Here is a 25,410-nt window from a genome sequence, read left to right as displayed (position 1 = left end):
TGACAAAGGGAGGTTTGAACATCCTTCAGCAAACATGATGGCTCCCTTCTAGCACCCGATTGAAAATCTGGCAATATGTGTCTCGAGCTCCTGATACCCTATTTACTCAGTCAGAGAAATATGATCAAACAGATTTTAGGGCCTTTTGCAGTTTTTTCAATGGAATTACCTTTTATCTCGGCGATCCCTCCCAGCCTCGCACCACTGCAGCAGTCCCGTGCCCACCACCAGCAGCTCGGACGCAGGAGCCCCTCTGCGGCTTGCAATTAAGGACATCGACTTCTTCAGCAATTCCCCCCCCCCCCAAAAAAAAACGCTACAAAGAGGGATGGTAAACTTTTACGACGTGAAAATATCAATGTTTGTTGCTTGCAAAGACCAGATTTGCAGCGAGCCTCAGCCAGGCAGTTTGTTTCACACCTTCAAATTTAAGGGGAACAGTGTTTTCCTCTGGAAAAGGCAGCCCAGAAGTTGCAATGAAGCAGGCACAGATATGTCAATCAGCACGGCGCGGAGCTGTGAAAGCTTCCCGGAGGAAAGCACGATGCACAACGGGGAAGTGAAAACCCTGCCTCGCTCCCCTGCAGCACGCCGGGCTGGAGCGCTGCCCTGGAAAGCAGCGCTGGGAACCCAGGGCTCACCCGAGGGGGAATGACTCAAGCAAGTCCTTGGGGAAAAGGACTGGGTTTTAGACCCAGGCCCCTCACAGGGGGCACCAGGAATGAGTTCAGGGGTGATGAAGCGTTATTCACGCAGATACAAGGTGCAGCTCTTCACCCTGAGCCACCCAGGCCCCTGAGCAACGCTCCGCTCGGGGAGCACCTCTCCAGCGAGGACCAGCTGTACTTCAAGAGGCCCCACAGCTTTCCTGGTGCCTCCCTTGCCTACTCCCCCACCTCCATAAAACGATTCCCAATGACAAATGTTTCACCTGAGCCAAAAATTGAGCCTCGCCACCAGACCAGGGGCGACCCCGAGCGTGCCGCCAGCAGCCCCCCGCCCCTGGGGGCTGCCTTTCGAGCTCCCCGTGCCTCCAAACAAGCTTCCTGACGGCAAGTACAAGGCTCTCCCAGCTGCTAACAAGCCTCCTTCTGCTTTTGTTTTATTTTTTAAACACCCTGTGCAGCATAACCAACTTTCTCAGTACAAATCACAGGTTCTGGAAAACAAGATGTTGAGATGACTCGGATGACACCAAACGAATACCTTACCGTGTCCTTAGGGAAAGGAAAGAGGAGAGAAAACACAGCGAGAAAATGTACCGGCTCCTGTATAAACCTGCTCTGCACTGCGGGCAGATTATTTTTTCCTTCTAAAAACTTAGTGCAAGTTGAAGCAGGAGGAGGGTGGCTCTGGATAAGGTCCCAGTCCTGCACAGCAGAGGAAGCAAGACCAGGGAGGATGGGAAGCAGTGCGAGGATGCTCTCCGGCCGCAGAGTGCTGCTGCGGGCTACATCAGCACAATAACCCAACGCTAGCACCAGCTGCCAGGGGAAGCTTTCCTTCCCCGTGCCCTGCTCCCAGCCATGCTTCACCCCAAAAGGCAGCCAGAAGTAAAATTGGTTCATTTTTCATTATTTCATCTAAACAGGAAAAGAAAACATAAAATGGCGTGGTACCAGGGAGGGAGAAACAGCCTAAGAAATCAAAGAATGGATCAAAAATAAAAAATAAAAGGAAAGAAGGAGCAGGAGTTTTTGTCTGATCAAAAAAAATATTTCAAAATATCTGAACGTTTTCCTTTTGAGCTCTTAATTTTTTGTCTACATTTCCCATGGAGCTTCACCAGCTCCACTTACAGCAGCTCTCGTCACCCCATCGGGAAAAGACAGCAGGCACGGATTAATTTTTGAGGAAAGCTGCTTTCATGCCAATGCACTTGGCAATAGAGAACGCAAGAAGAGATATCCCAAAAATGCAGTATTTATGAGAGGAGTGGTTTCTAAAATTGTTTTCACTATGGATACCAAGAGGCACCACCTGATTCCCGACTACTCTCTCGTGCACATGTTTTCACATGATTATTTTTAAAGGTGACTCGAGCACGTATTTCAGAGCCCTTATCTCAAGGCAGCGTGGCTCCAGCTGGACATTCGGCGTAACCGCTTTCCCAAAGTCACCGCAGATAGTTTGCAAATGGAAAATGCACTTTTCTACCTTCAGGAAAAAAATAAAACATTGCCTACAGAAACGGAGAGATTCTCTCGGTGCGATTGTGATTCTAAGATTTAATTATCTCAGCACAGAACTGCAGGTATCAATGCTTCGGAGATAAAGAACAAACAAGGCAATTATTCCCAGAAGTCCTCCTTTTTTCCCTCTAATAATCACAAGGGTTACAAACATGCCAAGGTCAAAGAATGCGCAATAAATAAATTTATTTCCAATTGCAATGCACAGAAACCTGGCACTATAATGGTGGACGAGCAGCGGCGTGAAGCTCAGCAGAGCCGAGATTAATGCATGGCTAAAGATCCTAACGACCATCACGGAACCGTGTCTGAAACGACAAGGAACAAAATTAACAGGAGTCTTTCCAGCCAACTCAAACTCTTTGCCCCCACGATTTCCTACTGAGCGGCACCGCACGCACCCAGCCCGGAGGTTTTTCACCCCATCGATGCATCCAGCACGTATCAGAGATGGCCCCGAGCTGGAAAGCCTGGCCCTGAACTTGAACTCCTCTGGGATTTGCCCTCCACCGCAGCAAGTCGACAATGTTTGATTTTTCTGCAATACCAAATCGTAATATTTTAAGGCAGGAAAAGCATAGTTCTGTCCAAAAAAATGGGGAATCAGCCCATATAATCCAGTAGGCTGAATCCTGGTATCACAGCCCTGTGCTGCAGCAAATTGCTAACTGTGCCCAGCTCAGGCTTCTTCGAGATCTCACTCCGGCATCAAAGCACAAAGTAAACCTGAAGACACGCAGCGAAGATAACAATGTGAATGGTTTCAAGTTTTATACTTCAGCCTCTCTGAAAGCCTCAGAAAAACGTTGTAATTTTCCTCATAAACAGATAGGTGTTTCCCTCTTACTCCACTTACAAGGGCAGCATTTTACTCCAGCTTTCTAGACAGCCTACGTTTTGGAGAAGCCAACCCCTATGTCTTGGAGGAGCCAACCAAGAACGCCTGCGGCATCACAGTGACTTCTCTAGGAAGCTGACGAGAAAAGCAAGATAAGCAGTAAAATGGTAACACTTCATTCCTTATGTGCAGCGTTACGCCAAGAACACATATTCCCAAGGATGGACACACACCTGGCACATGCTTACAGAATTCCTTCAGCATGAGGATGTCAAAATACACAACATATGGCTTCAAACCCTCATCCCCCATATTGGACAAGCACGACTCGCTTCGTGTCCCAGATGGAAATTAGGAGATTGATCAAACAGTGCAGAATAAGGTGTCGGAGACACAAGTCCAAGCTTCCTGTCCTTCCGGCCTGCAGATGTGCCCTGCCATGACCACACTGGGCACGATCCTGCGCGCACGGCCCCGGCCCTTCCACTCGCAATGGCCAGAGACATCCACGAAAGTGAAAGGAAGAAGCGAGGGTGGGAGCATTTTGGTTTGGCTGCATGCACTACAACTTGCTCAGACACATGCATATTCGCTATGCTACGTTCTCGACTTTTTTTTTTAAGTGAAAAGTCTGAGTTTCTTGAAAAAAATTCCACCCATTGACTACGCCGTGCTTGGCAGCGAAGGCAAAAGGAATAAATAGAGGATGCAGCATTTAAGTGGAGCAAAAAGAAAAAATAATGCTGTGTTTGATCCAAACTATCCAAGCCATGATTTTCCTAGAAAATAAGAGCAGATAAAACCAGCAGGAGGCATGAAGCAGTGAGGACTGACCTTGGCCAGCCCTGGCTCCCAGCTGCTGCTCCCGCACCTCACCAGGCACCACTGACTGCAGCCTAAGCCATGCTCTGCTGCCCAACTTCTCAGCACACAACGAGGGAATTCGAGCAAAGAAACATGTCTTCTGAGCAACAAGGGAAGGAGGAAATACCGTGGTATACCCCAGAGCACCGGGGAGACGTGCAGAGCTCGTACTCCCAGTCTGTGCACACCCTACAACTCACAAGCAAGCTGGCGACGGACAGCAAACCTCAGCCAGAAGGCAAGATGCTCTTTTGGGAGTTTGTAGCATTTTCCAGGATCAGGCCCTTCAGCCGTGTGCTTTCAAAATATGCTTAATTGTGATGCTCCACCTCCATAAGGAACCGTGGGGATTTCTGGTGTCTTCTGAAGAAGCCGGAACAGGGTCCAACAATGTTTGGGACGCAGCAGGAGGTGCTGACAGCAGGATCGTGGTGCCGCCCCACACTGCCCAAGCACAGATCTCACCAGATCCCATCGCACGGAGGACATGGCCAGGCAGAGTGATTCAGGTGAGGCGAGGAGGATGAGGAAAGGGGCTGGAAAGGACGAGGGATGGTGAGGACAAGACACACTGGTGAGGGACGCGCTGTGCTGAGCTGCGGCCACAAATCGGCGAGGTGTCGGTGTAAGCGGCAGCGGCTCGCTGTCGGCTCAGCACTGCTGCCCCTGCAGACCTCGAGGCAGGAGGCTCTGGCTCTGTGTTCCCTTCGTAGTGGGCACTCGCCCCGTGAGCACAAAGATGCCACCATCATTAGCAACAAAGCGAGCAGGGAGCGATGAGGGCTGCAGCAAAGCTTGGCTGGAGAGCCAGGAGAGACGAACAGCACTTCTTTCTCCTGCTGCCTTCCCAGGCAGCCCCCGCTCCCGAGTTTCCCAGGGAGAGCTACTTACTCCTGACTGAGTCTCTCTTATTACGAGGACAATTCTCCACTTCTCCCCGGGGATCAGCCGCACAGAGCGAGCTTTCTCTGTTGTTGTTGTTGCAGCTGCTGTTAAACTGTGCTTGCCTATCGATCCGTGCCTGAAAAAACTTCAGAGAGTGTGCGCTGCTGGCCAGGCCCTTCCAGAAGGGAGAATCCTCCGCAGTCTGCCAGACGAGAGCTCCTCTGACACCCTGCCTAGATGCCGTGGGACCAGCCTGGGGCTAGGCAGAAACAGTGGGGAAAGAGTAAAAAAACAGCTTCTCCCAGTTCTCCACGTGCATTGCTCCCCAGGCAGAGGAGATTTTGGGTGAGATGCCCAGGCCACGCACGATGACACTAGGCACTCTTAATGAACCAAGAAAGAAATTTTCCACTTCTTATTTTTGTCCTTACGATCAGAAGAACAGAGGAGATCAACATCGAGGATGGCCATTTTCAGACATCAGCTGGCTAAGCTTTTCAGCAGGGCAGGCACCAACGCGAATCAGCCGGCATGCATCATCATTCCCATCCTCCCCAAACCCGCAGCAGGAGAGGCAGAATGACCACAGCCTGTCCTCCGGAGCAGGGACCAGCACAGCTCTTCTCAAGCCTCGGTGCTGCCCGGGCAGAAGGACTTGTGGCCAGAGGGAGAAATGGGTGAGTGCTCGGACTGCGAGAGGAGGGGAAAAAATAGGAAGACGACGTCGATCTCTCCGCCAAGAGGGACTCAAATTATATGGGATGCGTGGAACAGCAGGAAGCACAGCAGACTTGCAGAGCTGGGCTCAACTCCATCGAGAGGGCGCACACCTGATCCGATGCAGAAAACCAGCTGTATGCAGACGAGAAGGAAGAACCAGGTCTCCACGTGGGTCACCCACGATTCCCATATTTGCAGCGTGGCTGCGACAGCCGAGGCGGGCGCTCACATCCCTGCATGCTCCAGACATGCATCCTGCAACCCTCTGCAGCAGCCACATCTCGTACCGACTCGGGGCTGCCCCACCTTTACTGCCGACAGGCAAATTGCCCTGCGTTAACAAGGAAAGTCAGGCCCTGATGTAACAACTAACGCAGTTCCTGGTGCCTCCGAAATCCATCCTGTGCCCCAAACCGCCGGGAGCGTGCCAAGGAGGGAGGAGGAGCACAGCTTCCCCGAGGAGCAGAGCTGCTGGGCTCAGGGGTAGCACAGCTCGAGGGTCACCTCGTTACTGCAGCGGTGGTTGGCCGGGGGGAGAAGCGCCACGGGTTAAAAAATTTTGGAAAATAAATGCATTCGCTAATTCGTTTTCGTTCTGGCTGAAAATGTAAATTGGGTGCAAAAATAAAACAAACAGAAGAGGCCTAATTATTTATACAGGCATTTTAATCAAACAATGAATAGCACACAGCAACCTTCTACATCAATTAATAAAGCTGGCTTCTGCAAAACAAAAGAGTTACACCATGTGCCCTAATTATAAAATCCAGCCTGGAGAAGCTTTTCCTCCCCCCGCCCCATACACCTGGCTTAATATATACCCGCTGCATTCCTGCGCGGAGGCCACTCGTTAGCCCCGCTCTCTATTTACAAATTCATTACCGTGCTGCATATTTGCTAATGTCTCTGACGGGAGGAGTGGTCATAATGCAGCCCTCGGAGGCAAAACAGCAGCTAATTGAGCGCAGGGGCTGGGGGCCGGGGGGGCCGGCGCTCTCGCTCTCTCTGTGCAGGAGGCAGCTGCTTCCACTTCAGCTCAGCACATTTCACGAGATGAGGATAAAATCGGAGCTATTAGATGTTTGCGCTAGATTCCGGGGAGCCACCTCTGTGTTTTGTATTAACAAAGCATGCTCTACAACCTATTTCTTCGTGTCTTACCTTGGGCTTCACTTGATCAAACATCGCTCACCGCCGTAACACGTGTGACCGAACTGGCTAATGATGAGCTGTCACCTTTTTGACGAAGCAGTGCATATGCCTGCTGGAAGCAGATATATCAAAAAGAAGCCTCAGCACCTTGCAGCCTCGCAGGCGGCCCCGGCGCAGGGTTTCCATCCGCCTCGCACGGGCTGCTGCAGAACAGGGCACTCGGGAGCATCTCCACGTGCCAAGGAGCCTCAGCGTTACGCCTATTTTTCCCCCAGTGTGGGAGTTTCGGGGGCGTGGGGAAACTGCTCGTTTATTTTTAAAACAGCAACAACTAAAGGCAATGCATAAATCGTCCAAACCCCTCCGAGGTATTAACTGCAGGGGAAAAGGGTGTTCTATGAATCAATCAACCCCAAAAACTACCTGCGGGCCTCCTCCGGGGCTCAGCCGCAGGCGGGGATGCCCCGAGGGGTGAGGTATCGCCTGGATCCCGTTCTGAGCACAGGACAAGGGTGCACAGCCAGGGCAGGTTAAACATTTTGGATGCTTACATGCACAGACTGCCTTCAGGACTATGTCTAAAGAGGATCACACAAAATGTTCCACGTGGCATCTGTCATGGAATGGCTGGGAAGGATGATGATGTAAAATGAGCGTTTACTTGGAAAATAGAAAAAAAAATCTAAAATAAAATTAAATACTGGAGAGATTCTCTTTTGTCTCCTCTAGCACCACTAGGCAAGAGATTGATAAATTAAAAATCCCATGCTAGGAAAAAAAAAAAATCACACTTATTTAATAAGTTTGGTCTAAATAATAATCTAGAGAAAGCTTTTTGTGCTTTAGGAGTTTGGGGAAGATTCCTTCAAAGCCCGCACCTTATATTTACAGATAATGTTCCCCTTCTCAACAGGTAGGACAGGCTGGTGAACGACAACAGCAATGGCAATGGCACCTGGCTGGTGACCCAGCGAACCCACCCATATTTATTTTGTATATTGGGAACTCTTTCACCCAGAAGTCAGGCACTGAAGTACCAATAGCGTGTGTGGCACAGAAATGCACACATGAAAACGCAACTGCAGTTTCAATCTGTAAGGAAAATTGATTTTTGTGAGGCTTACACCAAACGTAAACAGATACTATTGAGGCTCAATTATTCTTTGTTATGTTTAAAAAATTTTGTTAATATGTATTTGATTCTCCTAGAGAATATCACTCAATTAAAAAGCTCTCCACATTTCAGCACTGATGCTTATGTGCAGTCAGAGAAAAATGTTCAAAAATGCACTTGTCAGCTTATGTTGCATAATAGCCCACGTTTCAATGGAAAGCATGTTGCACACCCGGTGCCTGCGATTCATTACCAATGTGAGTCATGTTTGGGGTCTGACTGCACGTAGGTGCTTTCTGCCCTAAATCCGAGTTGTCCAAGTTGCAATGAGTGTTCGACAGCACTTCCAACAACAACAAAAATCCAGCCACCGACAGGATACGGGATAAAGGCTATGAAACGGAAAACATCCACCGCTCCCTATTACCTTGACGTTGCAATTCCAAGAAATAATGGGAAAACAGCAAAAGCTCAGGGGCTGCTTCCTCTGAACACCAAGGCTGACGTGTGGCACAGGTCCGAGCACCCGTCCCCAGCTGAGTCCCCATGGGAGTACCCCAAATGGGCACCACATGAAAAGGGACCTGCCAAAAACGAGGACAACAACGCTGAGCGTCATCGGGTCCGTCCCAACTCTACAGGAGCTCACTCCTTACAGTTGTGAGTGTCTGAATGTTCAACAGCAAGAACAACCCTTTCTTCCTCCTTCCATCCCCTCCTCTTCTTCCCGAAGAGGACACGGCCACTGAACGATGTCGTCGCTAGCCAGAGAAATATTAACATGCAACTGCTGTCACATCTGCAGTCAAACCAACCTGAAGCTCACTTCAGGCCCTTCCTATAGATCTAGTAAAGATTTTTCTGTTAGCAACATTTATTAGTGTCCTTTAACAACTCCAGTAATGATTCTCAAAAAAAAAAAAAAAAAAAAAAAGTAGTAAATCATTTTTATTGCAAGTCCTTGCCTCTTTGGAAAGATAGAGCATATTGACAAATAAAATCTACCTACCGAACAACAAGACCTTAGATGAGACCCGGTGAGCAGTGAAATCACAGTTAGAGAATAGATGTCTTCCAGAACTAAATATCCCCAGGGATCTTACATGTTAAAAGCAACAGCACTCGCAATTTTGGATACACACGTTTGAAATGCCCTTCTAGGCTACACCACAGATTTCACAGGTAAGGAAAACGTAAAAACCAAGTGCTAACCAGAAATGTGACTCAGAGAGGAGAGATGCCGCAAACAGGGCTGCTTTCTCAGCTGCCAGCAGGACTTCTCCTCTCTGTGATTTACAGGTACTTAAAAACAAGTAGGTTAATGAAGCAACAATACACTGACTGCGGAGCGCTGATTAATACGAACTTCACAGCATACTGATCCACGAGCCAATTCGGGGCTAAGGCAGTGTCCAAGCAGTTTGGCCAGGTTTATTAAAAAAAAAAAAAAAAAGGCCTTGAAAAAGTAACAAAAGCATTTATTTAGTAGTGTTAACCAAATAAAATAATTCCTGACAATAACTGCATGCTTCGCCACTGCAGACTGAAAAGCAGAAGGATAGTATCTGCAGCTTTCTACTTTTCACTCGATTTTGATCTTGGCTTGCTTAGCTATTTTTTCACTGCTACCTCCAAAGAGCTTTTTAAGTTTGCTTGGAAGGAGCCTGGTCCGCTGGCTTGCTCCCACAACTAACCCTCAGGGCTGCAAACGAGCCTGGGGCTCATCTCTGCGGCACCACGATCACCCATGTTACCCGCCAGCATCCCAAGACCAGCCTGGCCCAGAAACACCCAGGGATTAGAAGAAGGTAAGATGGAGAAGCACACCGGGGAGGAAAAAAGACAAAATTCTTCCAGGGTGCTTTTTGTGGGCGATGGCAGCTTAGACCACCCACCCCACAAGGTAGGAAAAGAGCACCTCGTCCCGTTTAACTGCACCAGCGGCTGAGCTGCACCCTGCCCCACCACACAGAGCACACTGCAGAAGGATGAGACCATCCAGCCTGTCCTCGCCTGGGCTCCAAAAATATAGAGCTTTGCACGTGCTCAAGCGCTCTGGACTTTTCACCTACCCACACGACGTCGCAGCGGTATTCCACGGTTTTCTTTTTTCACCAACACCAACCTTAGTGCAATTTCTTACCCAGATTCGCCAGCATTTCGAGCTGCCCCCTAAAATGTGGCTTTCCTGAGCCTCAACAAAAAAAGACGGGGCTGAAACGGCCTTGAGCAGGGTTTGCAGGCACACACGAGGTTCTCAGCCAGCTTCTCTCCCCCACACCAGCACAGCCAAGCTCAGAGGCGATGCGAGTAGCAGGACGGCTGTTTAGCAGTCAGCAACGCACTATCGGAGGTCTCAGCCCAGTTCTCGGTGAACAAACGATTGCATAAAAATAGCCATTACCTAAGACGACCATTTTCATGCCAGGATAAAAGAACATCGGGCTGGAAATTGCAGAATGAATCCCTTGAGACTGCAACGCACCACAGTGTCTTATGTCTAATTTGCAGTGGAAAAAAACTATATATATTGCATGGTGATGACCAAAAGGAAAGTACCTGTAGTAAGAATTAACTCTGATTTAACTACCACTGAGCCACAGGGCAAACGGCACCCCTAGTAAAAGTCAGACCAACAGCTACCGGGCATCGCTGCTGTGCGAGGTGGTGTCAACTGGCTTCTTTTAGCATTCAGCCCAGGACTGAAGGGGGAGCAGAGATCAAACGTGGAGATGTATGGGGGTATCAGGGAAACCTTGTCCTGCTCTGGGCCCGTTTTGCCTTCCTTACAAGTAAGCACCGTGACCTGCAGGGCTGCGAGCTCCGGCATTGAAGTCATCCGCTCTGGCAATCCACGGGCCCCGTTTGGCACCACAGAACCCAGCTAGTTGGGAAGAAAAAAAATCACCACCAACAACATGCTGAGAGATGAGGCAAAATAAAGTTGGGTTTGATTTGACCCCAAACGTCCTCACTATTTGGGGATGTTTTTCCCTTTTAAAAATGTATGCCTGTCATCAATGAAATAGCACAGACTAGCTGGAAACAATGGGCAGCCTTAGCAAAGGGACCATGTGCTCCCTTCCACCTATATAAACTGCTGCATCTCCTGGTTCGTCACCCTAAAACTCACCAAATTTATGGCAACAAAACCCTGTCCATTCAATGCCCGTGGTGGGCTGGGGTGCACTGCGGCGAAGGAAAGGCTGTGAATCCGTCTTAAAGGCAGCACAGCGGGATGGAAGGGCGATTTAGACAAGTGAGCATTTATTTGTTGTGCCTCTGATATTATTAAAAGTAGTAGTAGATTAGCACTAGGTTAGCATCAAATGCAACAGCTCATTTATAGTGACTAACCAGGGCAAACAGGGACAAGAGCTTTAATGATGCAAGGAAGCCTGCAGCTTCGGCTGAATTCTCAAAAAAGATACCAGAAGGACTGAAGCTGTAGAAGAAAGCCTGAGCTATGATCATAATGACAGAACGAGCTGCTTTCTCATGCCTGCTGCACTGAATCTAATGAAAGATGCTCCCGAGCGAAGCTGGCATCGAGTCCTCTGCCCCCGACACCCCGATCCTCTGCCGCTTCTCCCGGCGCGCAGGCGGGTTATTCGCAGCGCCTTCTCCTGCAGACCTTCCCCTTCACCAGCCCCTCCAAATCAAGCTATTGCAGATGATGGATTAAGGGAGGGGGAAATATAGAAAAAAGAAAAAAAAGATCAGTGAACCAATTTCTTCAGGTTCACAGAGAACCTTTTAGGCACAGCCCGTCGGACAGGGTGCCCCCGCACATGTCAATCTGCAGGTGGCAGCTGCATTCTGCTCACGCTGGATCATATTAAAATTTTTCAGAGAGGCAGAAAGGCTCAGCGCACTCTGCTCCCTGCATATTGCTGAGTATTTAGGGAAGTGCTGGCAAAGGTTACCCCTGGAAGTTTACCTCTGAATGAGTACGGATAGGAACGAAAAGCAAGCAGATGTCAGATGACTAACTCAAATGCGCTTGAACGGGATTTTGGAACAGTCAAAAAAGAAAATGTCCCTAGGGGATTTATCTAGATTTCATGTTCAGCACAGTGCATATTCATTAAAAGCACAGTCACCGGTGTAGGTATGTGCTAGCACAATATTGTTTTAACACGCACTGAGAGCAGGACTGGTGCATCTCTCGATGCTTCTGCCTCCCCAGTGCCCCACCGCCGCCTGGGTGACACCACAGCCTTGGGAAAGCTTTCAGAAAGCCTTCAAGACAGCATGTTATTGCACGTGTTTTGCAACGTATTTAGCTGCTTCTACTCTGTTTTCATAAACAGATCCCTGATGTTTCTCTTCGGCAGGTCTCATAGCCACGAGAGGATGAAGGAAATGATTTGATTCTCATTGTCCAACTGGAAGAGCAGTCTGGAACAGAGAACACTTGCGATTTTCAATGCCTAAAAGAGTGATTACTAACAGAAACGAGGAAACGCAGACGGAAAGAGTGACTGATACGCGTTCTGCCTTGGAAGTGCCAGTAAATCCTTTGTTTAGTCAAGTCGCAGTTGAAGTGTCTGCTGCAGAGAAGACGGCGGAGAGAAGCTCTGCAGTCAGCACCGCCGCCGCTGAGCCAGTGCTCGGCAGCCTCGGAGAGGCAGGGAGCTGGAGGAGAGCGGGTGCCATCTCAGGCGGCAGGTGACAGCCACGTCCCCAGCCCCAGAGCTCTGCACCAGGCCCTGCCAGGGGGCCGCAGCTCCCTGTTTTATCTATCAGACCCAGCACAAATACCTCGAGGAGCTCGGAGGGCTCGGCAGGACCGCTGGTGTTACCCGTAGCGCATCGCCTGCGGTCTTGGCGGCAGCGTTTTTGCCGCGCAGATGACGCACAGCGCTCGGTCGCTGTTCCTGGGAACACGCTTTCCTCCTTCACGTCGACGCTTTCTGACCCCTCAGGAACTTCGGTGGAGAAGCGGACGCATTTAGCCCCACGACAACGCTTCGCAAAAGAGCACATTTAATCAGCTCAGCCTTGATTTATACGTCTGCTTCTTATGAGGCCCAATTTCCGACACTGAAATTCTGATTTGCTATCACAACCTTTAGACCTACAGCCAAAGAATGTCATTTTTAATGCTGGTCATTTGGCAAACCACAAAGAGAGCTCACAAATCCAATAAAAGAGGTTTAAAAAAAATCCACACAACAGTTCTGGCCTGCTGCATAGCAATGGGGAAAAGCACATAGTAAATCACCCATTTGACCATTGGGCAAGGGCCAGCATTCACTGAGAACCTGGCTGGCGACAGCACTTTCTCAGATTCCTCACAATGGGCTGCTTGAATTTGGTTTTTAACTACCCAGAGGACTGACATCAGCCTTTGCTGGCAAAATAGTCTCAGAAAAAAATGTCTGAGTACCTGGTGTGCTGCAGCTGCATAAGGACGCAGAAAGGCTCAAACTTAGCGGAGCCTCCAAGATCCAGATTTTTGATTAGGGACCCTGCTACAAATTAGTCGCAAACCTAAAAGACCTAGAGCTATTTTGAAAGAAGAGAGTAAAGATAAAGCAGAAAAGCCTTTAATAAGGCTTGTAACATCCCACTCTGCTTTCTGTCCTCCTACCCTGTTTGTGTTCACCCCTTTCACTCACCAGGGACCATCGTACAGCGCGTGTGCACCAGCCAGTGGCATCCCATGCTCTGAGGGCAGCTCCGCCACCACATCTGCCACACTTCCAGCCACCTCTGTACAGGAGCACTCATCTGTGTGACCTCAGATACCATCCTGATACACCAAAACCAGAGCCTGGTACAAGATTTGCTTATGAATAGGTACATGGAGCAGGTAGGAGATGGAGAATAGTTAGAAAAGGAACAACCACACTGTTCACACACGCAGCAAAAACCCGATCTGTTCATTTGTCTGTAAAACAAACCCAACAGCAAAGGGACAAGCAAGCCCCATCTTCACCTGACTCTGTATGTAGCACCTGCGTGTGACTTGCCGAAAGCTGTCTGCAAAGATCTCATCGCTCTGGAGAGAACCAGCAGCCCCCGGCTCCGCGATGCTGCTCCTTCCCAAGGGACTGGGGCGCTGCAGCCACCCAGCTACTGCCCTCCTGCCTGCCTTCGGCTCCTGCTCTGCCCCTCTCTGACTCGCCGGGAAGCAGAAGAGGAGGAAACTGCTCACAGATGAGCTGCAAAGCAAACGCTGAGAAGCAAGAGTAGACTTCATGCTGTGGAGCTCGGGCAGTTGAGCACGGGTTGCTCCCAAAATCTACCCTGGCAACATTTCTTGTCCATCCTCAGTGCAAGAGGGTGCAGGAGTGGGCTGCATCTAACAGTCAGCAGACTAACATAGCTCTCTGTCCAACACAGCCTCAGTATCTTTATATGGAGCCTGCAGACAAAATGTCTTTAGGGCACATAAATGGTTAAAAAAGGCAGAGAGGGTCAAGCTCTGAGACATTAGGCCTGCAGCCACCTATGCACTGTTTATTTCAGCACTAATTCTCTTCCCTTGGTGGCCAAATCCTGCTGTTTGCTCCCACCTACGTAACATCAGGCAGATGGGAAGCACTCGGCATAATTCCTCACTCTTATCCTCCCTGTGTTACTCCAAAACCTGCTTTGGTTTCCCATGCATCAAGACAAAAATCATATTAAACTGCAGGAAAAAAAAAAAAAAAAACAAGCAGCCATGCTACACGCAGGATTTGCATCTCATCCCAAATTTCCTTTATACCCAGTGTACGTTTTACAGATTTCTACCGTGGCAAGACTTTCATCCCTCCCTCAGCACAGCACCTACTTGTCTCGTGGTGCGAGATTGAAGTAGACAAGTGTGAAAGAATCATATAGGGCTCAACATCATTAGGCTCATCCTGAAAGCACAAGAGTTGACAGGTCTGAGGAAGCAACTTCCTGTTTTCCCCCGGGGCTCAGATTTGGGGGCTTGGAGATTGGGGAGAGAAGGAAAAGATCTTTACAAAACACAACCAGCGAGGCTGGATGTTTGTCTTTTTCTTTGCAATCGTGGGGCAGTCGTAAGGCTACCAGGCAGCAGAAATTGTAAGGAATTAAATAACTATGAAAGCCTCGAGTTAAACATAAACCCAAACTGCGAAAACACAATGAAAGTTCAGCCTGTTAGAAATAATGTGCTGGGCAAAACATTAACACATTTACACTTGGAAGTTGTGAAAGAGTCAGAATCATCCTGTTTAAAATGTATCAGCTAGACGAGATCTGATTTCAGGGCAGAGCATCCTGCAGATACATAAAAGAAAGTACTTGAATAGGCGTCATAACACAAACATCCATTTATTTTCTGCCAAATAAGATCAATGTCCTCTCTCCACGAAATAATGCTCCCTGCAAAGTGCTCAGGTTCAACTTGCTCACAGAAACGAGGTCAAAAATCAAATGCCCCAAAATGTTTCGCTTATTAAACAGGCTCCGTTACACACTTCGGGGCATTTGTCCTTAATTCAGGCTGCTGCGTTCGTGCAAAATACAAACAATCAATGAAATACACCCTCAGTCTTAGAGCCTAGTAGATCAGCTTTGCCTGAAAGGCCAACCGGACTTTTCCTGACGGAATCCATTACGAGGTCAAGGCTTCACCCACCGAAAAAGCACGGCAGTTTCCAGCTCACGGCTCTTACCTATGTGCCTGTTACCTTGTAGTCGCTACAGCTCAGCCCCGACTTCCTTAGCGGAGAACTGGCATCTCTAAAATGGGAGCAGCAGCTTAGAGCATGGGGTTGCTTTTTTTTTTTTTTTTCTTAATTTGTATGTGGAAATAAGTGTAAACCGCTGAAGATCGAGTCAAATACGTTCCCTGCAGCTACTGCCATCCAACACGCAGGCAGCTCCGTTTTGCACCAGCTGTAACTTCTCCCTGGCCTTTCAGCTTAGCCTTGTTGAGAAACTTTGCAGGAACTTGATCGAGACAACCTGAGGCTCAGACTGGAGAGGAAAGGTCACCGATACACAACCAAATTAAAGCCGGCCTTGGACATACCGACACGACCCATCAGCCTGGGAACCCCAAAGCACCAAATCCTCCAAAAGCGCATTTTTACAATTCCACAGCCTGTTGGGTTGCTAGCTAGGAAGAGCTGCTGCATTCCTGGATGTACTCCTCTTTTGAAATCACCAGCTTAAGAAAAAACCTGAAATTCATCACTGTTCTGCTTCCCAGGTCCCCCGGTCCCGGCACAGCGGCCGACCCACTAGCTCTCAGGCTCTGGGCTACAAGGGTTGCCCAGGGAGGCCCTGGAGTCATCTCAGCTTCCGTTTCAGATTCTGCAGGACAGAGAAAGCTGCATTAGCTCAGCCCATCATTAGCTCAGCCCATCCGCGGGCTCGGGAGCGCTGCATTTTCCTAACAAGAGCGAGGCAGATTGCTCTGCAAGAAGAGGCAGCGGCTCAACTCTGCTCAGCTCAGCAGCCACGGCAGCTCCTGTGATTTCACAGCGAGTTCTGTAGTATTTGTCTTAACACTTCTGTTCGCAAATTCCTTAGGATGTATTAAAAAATAGCTTTTTTTTTTTTCCTAAGCTACATTTCTGACTCTCGTAGCTGCAAATAAGATTGGAAACACGACCAACATGCACCCCAACGGCTCAGAAACTAGGTGAGAAATAAAAAGTGAGCGCAATTTCTTGTGTTTTTTAAAAAAAAGCGAACACCTGATTTTGGGGAGGCTACTTCATGATTTTTTAAACGCATCCACCTGGCAGGCTGGTTACAGCAGGAGTATATACTGACTCATTTCCAGCCCAGTGTCAGCTTTCCAGATAATCCCAAAACAATGAGTGTAACAGAATACAAACGTCCCAGATCATCATTATGCCTCAGGTATTAAACGGCACCGATGAACAAAAGGCAGAATGAATATTTTAAGGGCTTGTAGGCAGCAAGAGCAATAGGTGGGGATTAAAATTCAGCAGTTCCTGACCTGAGCCATCAAGGCACAAAGCACGCTGACTTCCAAAAGCCACGAGCAGCCCAAATTCCCGAGGGCTCCCCACATGAGAGGTTTCAGCTGAGTGGATCCCAAGGCACGAGCACTTAGGACTTCTCAAATCTTCCTTTCCCATCACACTTGGGTGCCCAAACTGCGATGATGCTCCTAAAAGTCTGGTTTGATCCTTCCTATGCTCACCTACAATCTGGGAGCATTTCTCCAGCTATGATTTTGTCGTTCCTAAGGCTGCAGGGAGGGCTGCATTAGTCAGCACTCACCACATCCCCTGAAAAGAAAGCAAGCGAGGCACATAAAGCCTGTTCCTGGTTTTAAGAAGCCCTGATTTTCAGAAGTCCTGCTCTTTAAAACCAGGCAGGAAGAACCTCTCCTTGCTATCAAGGTGCTTGCCAGACAACTCCTCTGCTCAAATATCTGCGCAGCGTGGAAAGCCTCTCCTGAAACCTTTCATGTGTCTCTCTACATGTCAAGCTCCCTTTCTTCTTCCTTTTATCTTCGTATTTAGATAATTCCCACTAAAAGCAAGGTGGTCGTTCCTGCAGAATTACTATAGCGTCTCTTGATGGACTTTTCAGATACCTCCCGTTTGTTACGCAGCGCCGGGGATGTGTTTTGCCAGGAAGCGAGCCGTTGTTTATTCGCTCCTGTGTTAGGAAGACAAAGTGTTTCCCACTTAAGGGCTGCGTCTCTCTTAAAAAGCGAGTGGCATAACTGGAGGGAAGAGGCTCCTCACGGCAACTGAATTTCAATTTCATTGATTAGCAGTATTGCCAGCGTAAGGAGATTTAATGCCTAGCCCGGTGTAAATTGGATTCCAATTGCTATCTCTGCGTAAAAGGGGGTCTCACATAAGGGATTAAATGCAGGCCAAGGTTTCACAATGAACCCACTGGCTCATTCACAATCAGCTTTGTGTACTCATTAGAAAAGGGAGCTAATCACCCCAGTTTGTGCTGGTTTCAGAGCTGCGAGCACAAAAGGCTGTGACCTCCCACTGAGAGTCAAAGACAAAATACCCCGCTCTCCCCCAGCTATGGAAAACTCCCATTTCGGGCCTCCAAAATTCACTCTTGTGATGGACCCACAATACCAATTAGCCACGGCCAGGAGACTCGGCTACCTCTAACACCACAATTACCGTGCCGAGCACAGGGGGCGAACGAGGAAAACTCAACATCTGCCCGAGCACAGAGCCTACCAGTGACCTAGTTTTGTCCCAGCGTGTGGCTGGCTTGTGAATGCACCCCCGAGTCCCAGGCAACCCCACAGGTATTCACAGAGGAGAGCGGACGGAGCTGGGCAGCACTGGGGACCGGGGTTTGTCACCAAGCTCATGAAATGCCCCGGCCTGCAACAAACCCATCCGCCCCACGGAGGTTCCAGGGGAAAGCAAAATGGAGGAGCGGTTTGCACCGGCAAAGACAGGAGCCTGTGAAGGGCCAGACCTTGCAGTAGGTTACGCTGTCCTTCGGCTGGAACATAACCTTGCTTTCCAAGCTCTCTTTTATTCCAGAAAGCCGCAGGACGAAGGAAAACATCCAGGCTGTGCCATCTACCTGCCTCCGGATTAGGGAGAAAAAAAGTTTGCAAGTCTCAGAAGGTGGGACCGACGAACACAACAGGGCTGTCGAGCCTGCACGAAGGATGCCCGAGGTGGAGACCCAAAAAACTCCTGCAGGCTGGGCCCCTGCAGGCCGTCAGAGAAACGAGGACACGAGGGGACCTCCGTGAAGGAGTCAAGGCAAAGCTTGCAGCCCGAAAATGTGCCGAAGGATCCACGCTGGTCGGTGGGGTGAATCATCTGCAGAGAGCCCCTCCTCTGTCAGGGCAATCAAACCTTCTGCCTGCAGCTGTGTGCGGACCCGATGGTGCTGGGGGAGAAAATGGGACCGGGTGCGCCGCTGAGCTGGCTTTGTCTGCTCCGTGCTGCTGGTGCACAATGCAGGCGGTACAAACAGTTTAACCCAAAACCTTGTTTTCCTCTCTGAAAAAAAGGAGGGATGCGGGCCGACGGCACCGACTGTAGTCCAGATCTCTCTGCCGATTTTTATATAAATAGAAAGCGGTTTATGAAATGATAACTTGTTGACAATAAGAAGGCAGAGTACCCGAGATGCAGTTCAGCCAGAGCAAGTTTAATTATTTTTTATATCTGAGAAAAAGCCAAACCCGAATGACACAGAGATCGCAGAGCTTTAAAGCTACCCTGTGGGATTTTAGGCTGAAAGATCCCCAATGCTTAGTGAAATAACAGACACGCATCCTTCATAAGTTTGGGGCTGCAACATACGGACCAGTTTCGGGTTCCTGAGCCATGTAACAACACCGCCGGCACTGCTTTGTGGTCCTGGGGAGTCACTGCTTAGCCTGACATTTCACGGACGTGATGCCCTTACGCCATCCTGAAGCACTTGGAAAAAAAAATTTCACCTAGCATTTAATGCAGCTCGACCTGTGCTCTGCAACAAGCAAATGAATCTCTCTCCTTCTCCATCAATATATCCACGAGATTCTCCCACCGAGATGATAATTCCCAATCTGCACTTATTTTCCAGATCATCAACTGGACTTCTGCACGGCTTACAACCTGGTCTTTGGCATTCTCAGCAAGAACAGCATTAGGTCCAATGATCGTTATCTCCACGACTTCAATTTTCCTCTCAGCCTCTTGCAATCTTAAACCAATGCTTTCCAACTTCTTATCCACTGCAGCATGAATAGCATCTCGCTTTTCTATAATGTCTGCCAACCACTTAGCAAGTCCAGCGCTGCTTGATAAGCCAAATCCATGCCTCCTGACGGTACGGAGCTGCAAGCAGTCAAGCCTGACCCTCCCAAAGCTAGAAGGAAGTTTGAAAGTGAAATACCAGGGTCTCCAACATACCCAGTCTGACGCATTTTATCCCTTCGGAAAGCAAAGAGCAACCAGCAGCACCCCCAGGGTGGCAGACACCAGCCACAAGTGCCTGCTCCCACAAGTTCCCCACCTCTGCAGGAACCTTAAGATACATATAGGTTAAGACACATATAGGTTAAGACACATATAGGTTAATTGTAGCCAAACCAGATTGGTAAACTTGCCATTTCTAAATATCGGGCTGCAGATACTGATACAAAACTCAAAATATAATTGGGCTAAAATCTCCTTCTTCCATCATCTAAATATCAGCAGCGGAGAACGGCGCACACGTCAGAAAACTAATCCCTAAGGGATTCAAACAGACTATTTGATGCATCACCCCCTAGTCAGCTTCTGAATTACAGCCTCTTGCACCAGGAGACAGACCAGGGCAGGGTGGGAAACAAATGGGTGATGGAGAACCAGGCAAGGTTAGCAACAAAACTACCTGCACTCTTCCCTCCTTGCTTCCCCACGCAGCCACCGGCACCTCCTAACGCGCTCTTCTCCTCCACGTGCCTTGTGCGTTCAATTTAAAGATAACAACTCTGAGAGCTGGGGAGAAAGGCACGGGGGAGGCTAGTGGTGCTCCTCGAGAGCTGCTTCTGGCAACAGAGCAATGAATCTGAAACGAATGGAGGGCGTTCGGATGAAGTCACTCCAGACGAGGACGAAACGCTCCTTCACGCAGCACGCACCCCGAGTGTGCACGACGCTGTCGCAGGAAGGCACAAATTTATTTATTTTTTCCTCCTTTAAGAGCCACATAATTGTTCTGCCTAATAATAATGGACCTGTTACCGCTCCCACTGTCCCCAGAGGGAGCAAAATCAGGTTTGGCATTTGTAATTATGTATGCTAAAACAGAAGTTATCAAATGTCACGTTAAGAGAATAGAGGGCACGATCCTGGGCAGCGCTGAACACTCCGAGCCTCACTCAACCTAACAGCTAAGTATCTGATTTTTATTTTTTTTATCCACCTAAATTCATTCAGCTCCTGTTTGTAGGGTGCAAGCACGGTGCGTGGCTAGCCCACAGCAAGGAGGATTTGCTGGCCACAGCCAGAGGCCATCGAGTCACCTCTGCAGGGTGTCACCAGCCCTGCCCCTGGTATTCCCTTTGCTTTCAGGTGGGCACACAACAGAGAAGGGAATTGGGGTCAGACAGAACCAATTAGGCTCCAAGAGTCCAATCCTGAATTATACCCTTAAGGACTCCAAAGCATTTGTTGCCAGAGCTAGTGGATGTCTCATCCTATTTACATAATATATGACCTAATTTTGTGTTCACTGAGTATTTAATTACAGCCGATTGAATACAAAAATGACTCAAAACACTCTCAGCACTAATAATTAATATTTTAATTGTGATTTTTTTCCTTACACGCAACATTGGCTTTAAGTATTCTGAAGAAGCAGCAAAAAAGAAAATGGATAGCTTTTTCTGGAGCCAGCTCTGAACTGACACGTGCCTGCTCAACATGGTGGCCTCCTCTTTTCCGCGGAAAAGCAGCCAGTTCTGTATTTCAGGCTGCCACAGAATTAACAATTCCAGCCCATTTTGTGAACTAGAACCCCTGTCAGTTCACTTACCTGGCTCTGTCCCCCCGGGACAGGGCCTTGTCAAGCCGGGGAGCATCATCCGCTTGCCTCAGGCAAAAGCAAGCAACAACTGCGTTGAAAGGGATTCAAGCACAGCTGCTCAACAATTACTCCGGCGGCACAAGACAAAGTGTCCGTGTGAGTAGCATCTAACTATTCATCAGGATCTGTAAGAGACTTCACGGGAACCTCCTTAATAAGTGTGCATCTCCAACCCGCACACGGCTGCAGCACCAAACTGATCACGGGCAACCCAATCATAAACCCTGACCGTTTCTTACGGAAGAGCGGGGATAACTTTATAATATTATGTATCAGCTAATCAACAGGCTTGGTAAAGGAAAGACCATTTAATCAAGCCAGTTCCAAATGTTTCCAAACTGGTTCACACTTCAGAGATAGTGACAGATTAAAAAAAAAAAAGAACAAAAAAAAATCAGCAAAGGGACTAATAACTGTAGCATTGCTCATACACCTTAAACTGAAAGGCTTTAGGTGTTCCTAATGTATCAGGAACAAGCCCTTCGTGGTGTCGCTACCAGAACACAACAGAGAAGCATCAGCCCTCCTGCAGCACGTCTAGCAGAAATACTCCCTGTATTTTCTTCCCTAGCTGTGACTCAGAAAATGATAGCGAGTTGCAAATGAAATCATACCAGCGCTATTTGAAAGCCGCAATCCTTTGTAATTAGGGGTTTTTGTTTGCTTAGGGGAAAAAAAAGCATATTCATAGAAAGCTTATCTAAAGGATAAGGGTCCATTGTTTTTAGACTTTCTTTTTCTTTAATAATGTCAGCTTTAAAAAAACAACAACCCTCTAAAAGGTCTTCTAAGCAGTGGTTTACTGTAAATAAAACAACGCATTAGCCCAGAAACCACTGTTCTGCAGAGCCAACAAGTGCTCAAAACATATGCAGCGTGTTAATCCCACCCAGAGCTATCTCCACCATTTGTTTTCACCTTAAACCAAGCAACTAGAAGAAATGAACTATTATTTCTGGAATTGCACTGTTTTACTAAAATGATAATCTCCTCCTTCCGATTCTTCTGCTGAAAACATAACTGCACCATTATTTGGACATAAATGACTAATCAGATACCAAAAAAAAAGCAGAAAGTTGCAGAAAGGTCTTCTAGCTTTTGAGATCAATAAAATTATTATGCTCAGCATTTCTCTCTCAAGATATTTATACCATGCTCATCACCTTGGTATCCAAATTCAATACAAGAAAAGCAAAAATTTGTTCACACACAGCATATTTAATCTTCAAATGCTTGACAAGCATCAGCCAATATTCAAGAACTCCCTCGTGACATCTCTGAAGGAGCAACTTAAGCGCTCGGGTTAAAATGCCATTCACAGAACGGGACTTCTGTGCCTCAAACGGGCTTTGGCAGACTTCAGGCACACGAGCCAAAACCCAAAAAGCCCATGGGTCTGATAGCCCCCTAAATCTGCTGGTACCTCTGCCCACAGTCACGTTCCCTACCCTGTTCAGTCTGAAGCTTCCTTCTGCCTCCCTCTAGCTCTGTGCCACTCCCCACACTGGGAAAGAGAATTGTCCCCACCATCCCCTCCCCTCCTTTTTCTTTTTTTTTTTTATAGTCACTTTATTCAGTGTTAAACTCCTCTACGTACTCTGTATGGCAGCCACTTAACTCAGATTTTGGGGCTCCACTCAGGAACACAGGCACTTAAAAATATGATGTTGCAGCAGCCAAGTCTTTTATTAAATTTAATCCCAAGTGACCTCTGACACCAGAGGCACAACGGCTAATCAAGCAATTACCAGCCAACATCTTCGGGCACCACTCAGTACAGTCCTGGGAAAATAGGTCGGGAACAGTCTGAGGATCTCAGCCTGGTGTAAGTTACCCACTGTGATCCTTGGGACAGATGCCATAACGATGGCTACGTAACCAGTTAGTGCCTCTCCTTTGAATACAAGGAAATCAGTGCCCAGAGAGAATGTCTTAAAGGTAAGGTAGCTGCAGACAAGGAGGCAGAATCGGCAGCAGTGAAATACAGATCTGCTCCTGCCATCATTTGACAAGAATGAGACAGGCCCCCCTGACCCGGAGGCCTGGGAGACTTCAGAGCAGAAGACAGACCAACACTGCCTACAAACACCCTTTAACACGTTGCACTTATTGCTTCTAATTCCTCAGATTAGATTTGGTTTCATTTTTCAATCGAAATTAGATCTTCATCAGCCTTTAATGCTCGTTCTCTGTCTGCCAGTTATAGGCAGTTATCTATTCGCTCTCAGTAGGCTGTAGCGAGGACTGCTTGAATACCTCTTGGAAATGAACAGCATTTTTGTAATTGCTAGTCTTGATTAATAAACACAGCTTCAACTAACATCTAATTTGACTTCTAACTGTGGAGCCCCTAAATAATCTTGCATTTTGCTAAAGTCCAGAACACGGGGAAAAAAAATCAGGAAAGATTGCTCTAAGGACCTGCTTTATTTATTTATTTTATTTACTACCTGGTATTATTCAAATCCTTAATCAGACATTTCCTGCGAATGCTGTGTTCATTTTAATAGCAAATACACGATGTGACTTCATATATCAATGTTAGCCACTAATTAACTTCTATTGAACTCATAACTTCTGACTCGAGCTCCAACACATTTTTCCTCAGCAGACCAGCTATGAAACTTCCCTGCCCCTGGAGTTTACAAGGTCTACAAATGTTTCCGGGGAAGGAATACATGTGATATTATCTGAATCATTACACTCACAAGGTAATCTGTGAAGGAAGATTCAGAAGCCAGCAGTTAATAAGTAAGGAGGAATTTCTAATCCCTGACAGCGCTGTGATGGCCGCGCATCCCTGCTCCCTTCTGCCCAGACCAGGACTCTCCAACTTCGGAGGATAAAGAGAAGGGGAGGGAGAAGAAAAAAAGGTAGGGAAGAATAAAAAAAAGAAAGCTTTCTTTGTCTTCAACAGCTTTTCTGGTTTCTGTTTAGTATTTTAATGAAATATTTACTGTTCTCATATTTTAGACTTGAATTATTCATTACTGAAATCAGTTTAAAGAGCTGTGGTACTCTGAAAGGTACTTCTGAAACGATACCTCGGAGCTCCACGCTTGCTGCATTTCGGTGACTTTCACCTCAAGCCTGCTCTGTGCACAAGCCACGCCGATCCCTTCTTCCTAGCACAGAGCATGCTTAGGTAGCGCGGAAAGGCTTCGGATGCAGAATGTGAGAAAGACTCAGAGCCAAGTTCACAACAAAATTCTTGCCTAAAATGCGTTAGCTCTTCCGCACAGGGGAAGCCGGGGCTCTCACCATCTCACCTCCACTCACACGGGGCAGCTTGCTACAGAAAGTCCCTTCGAAGGTGGTAGTTTTCGAGAAATTACAATAGTCAGACAAGCCTGGCAGCCCCTGGCATCTGCCAACAGGTCTGAAAACACGTTCCTTGGTCCTACCTCGAAACACAGCTCGCGGCAGCGACGATGAGAGTGCCAGAGCCCGCGAGCCGCAGCAGGCACAGACCACGGAGATGGTTCCAAGCAGCGCGCAGGCCAGCTTGGTATCACTTCTGAAAAGAGAGGAGAATAGAAACAAGCAGGCTACAGCGGTCAATATGACAGTCATTTGTCACCAGCTTAACTGTTGTCAGGTTTGGGGCACTTCATTGTCTTCCGCCTCGGCATCGCGGCAAGGAGATGATTGAGAAAGATACCGCAGCGTCGCGCCGATCCTGCGAGAGGGGTGTCCCCGGAGAGACAGCCAGAGGTTTATTCGAGTGGTTAGCGAAGGAGCGATGGAAGCTGACAGCAACAGCCCGAAAAACTCATCAGGAAGACGGCAGGCAAGATGAGAACTGGCCACAAAAGCACAGGCACGCGAGTTGTGCCTAATGGAAGGGCACAGAGGGGCCGAGGCGAGCTGTGCCACACCGCAGCTGGGCCAGGGGAAGAGTTTCTGCTCCCCTGGAGCAAGTATCCAGATGCGATGCAAGGAGCAAGTGGCCGGGATGTCAAGAGGCTGAGGCACCTCTCCGGCTGTCCCCAGGCTCCTTTCTGCCCTGCTTTGTTAAGTAAACTAGGATTTATTAGCAGTTGGAAAGAGGGGAAGTGGCGAGGACGGAGGCCAAAGCAGGAATCCGGAGATAGGGAGATAAGGACAATGGAAGGCTCTGAAAGGTTTCTTATGCA

The 25,410-nt window shown here is 48.2% G+C and overlaps 1 protein-coding gene across 4 annotated transcripts in view; it reads right to left on the bottom strand.

The window, feature by feature from the left end:
• Positions 1 to 25,410, bottom strand: part of NEXMIF (neurite extension and migration factor) — a 140,269-nt gene that overhangs the window by 67,015 nt on the left and 47,844 nt on the right. Inside the window, exon 2 of one of the 4 annotated variants that reach the window (XM_067005198.1) lies at positions 24,679 to 24,791. The exons of the other annotated variants lie outside the window; for them this stretch is intronic. The gene's annotated coding sequence lies outside the window, so the exon portion shown is untranslated. The remainder of the gene's footprint in view (positions 1 to 24,678; positions 24,792 to 25,410) is intronic. 4 annotated transcript variants of the gene reach the window in all.

The sequence above is a fragment of the Anser cygnoides genome, chromosome 13, assembly GCF_040182565.1.
Source record: "Anser cygnoides isolate HZ-2024a breed goose chromosome 13, Taihu_goose_T2T_genome, whole genome shotgun sequence".
In the NCBI taxonomy this organism is placed as follows: Eukaryota; Metazoa; Chordata; class Aves; order Anseriformes; family Anatidae; genus Anser; species Anser cygnoides.
Note: the sequence above shows the minus strand (reverse complement) of the source record. Positions and strands in the feature narration are given on the sequence as shown.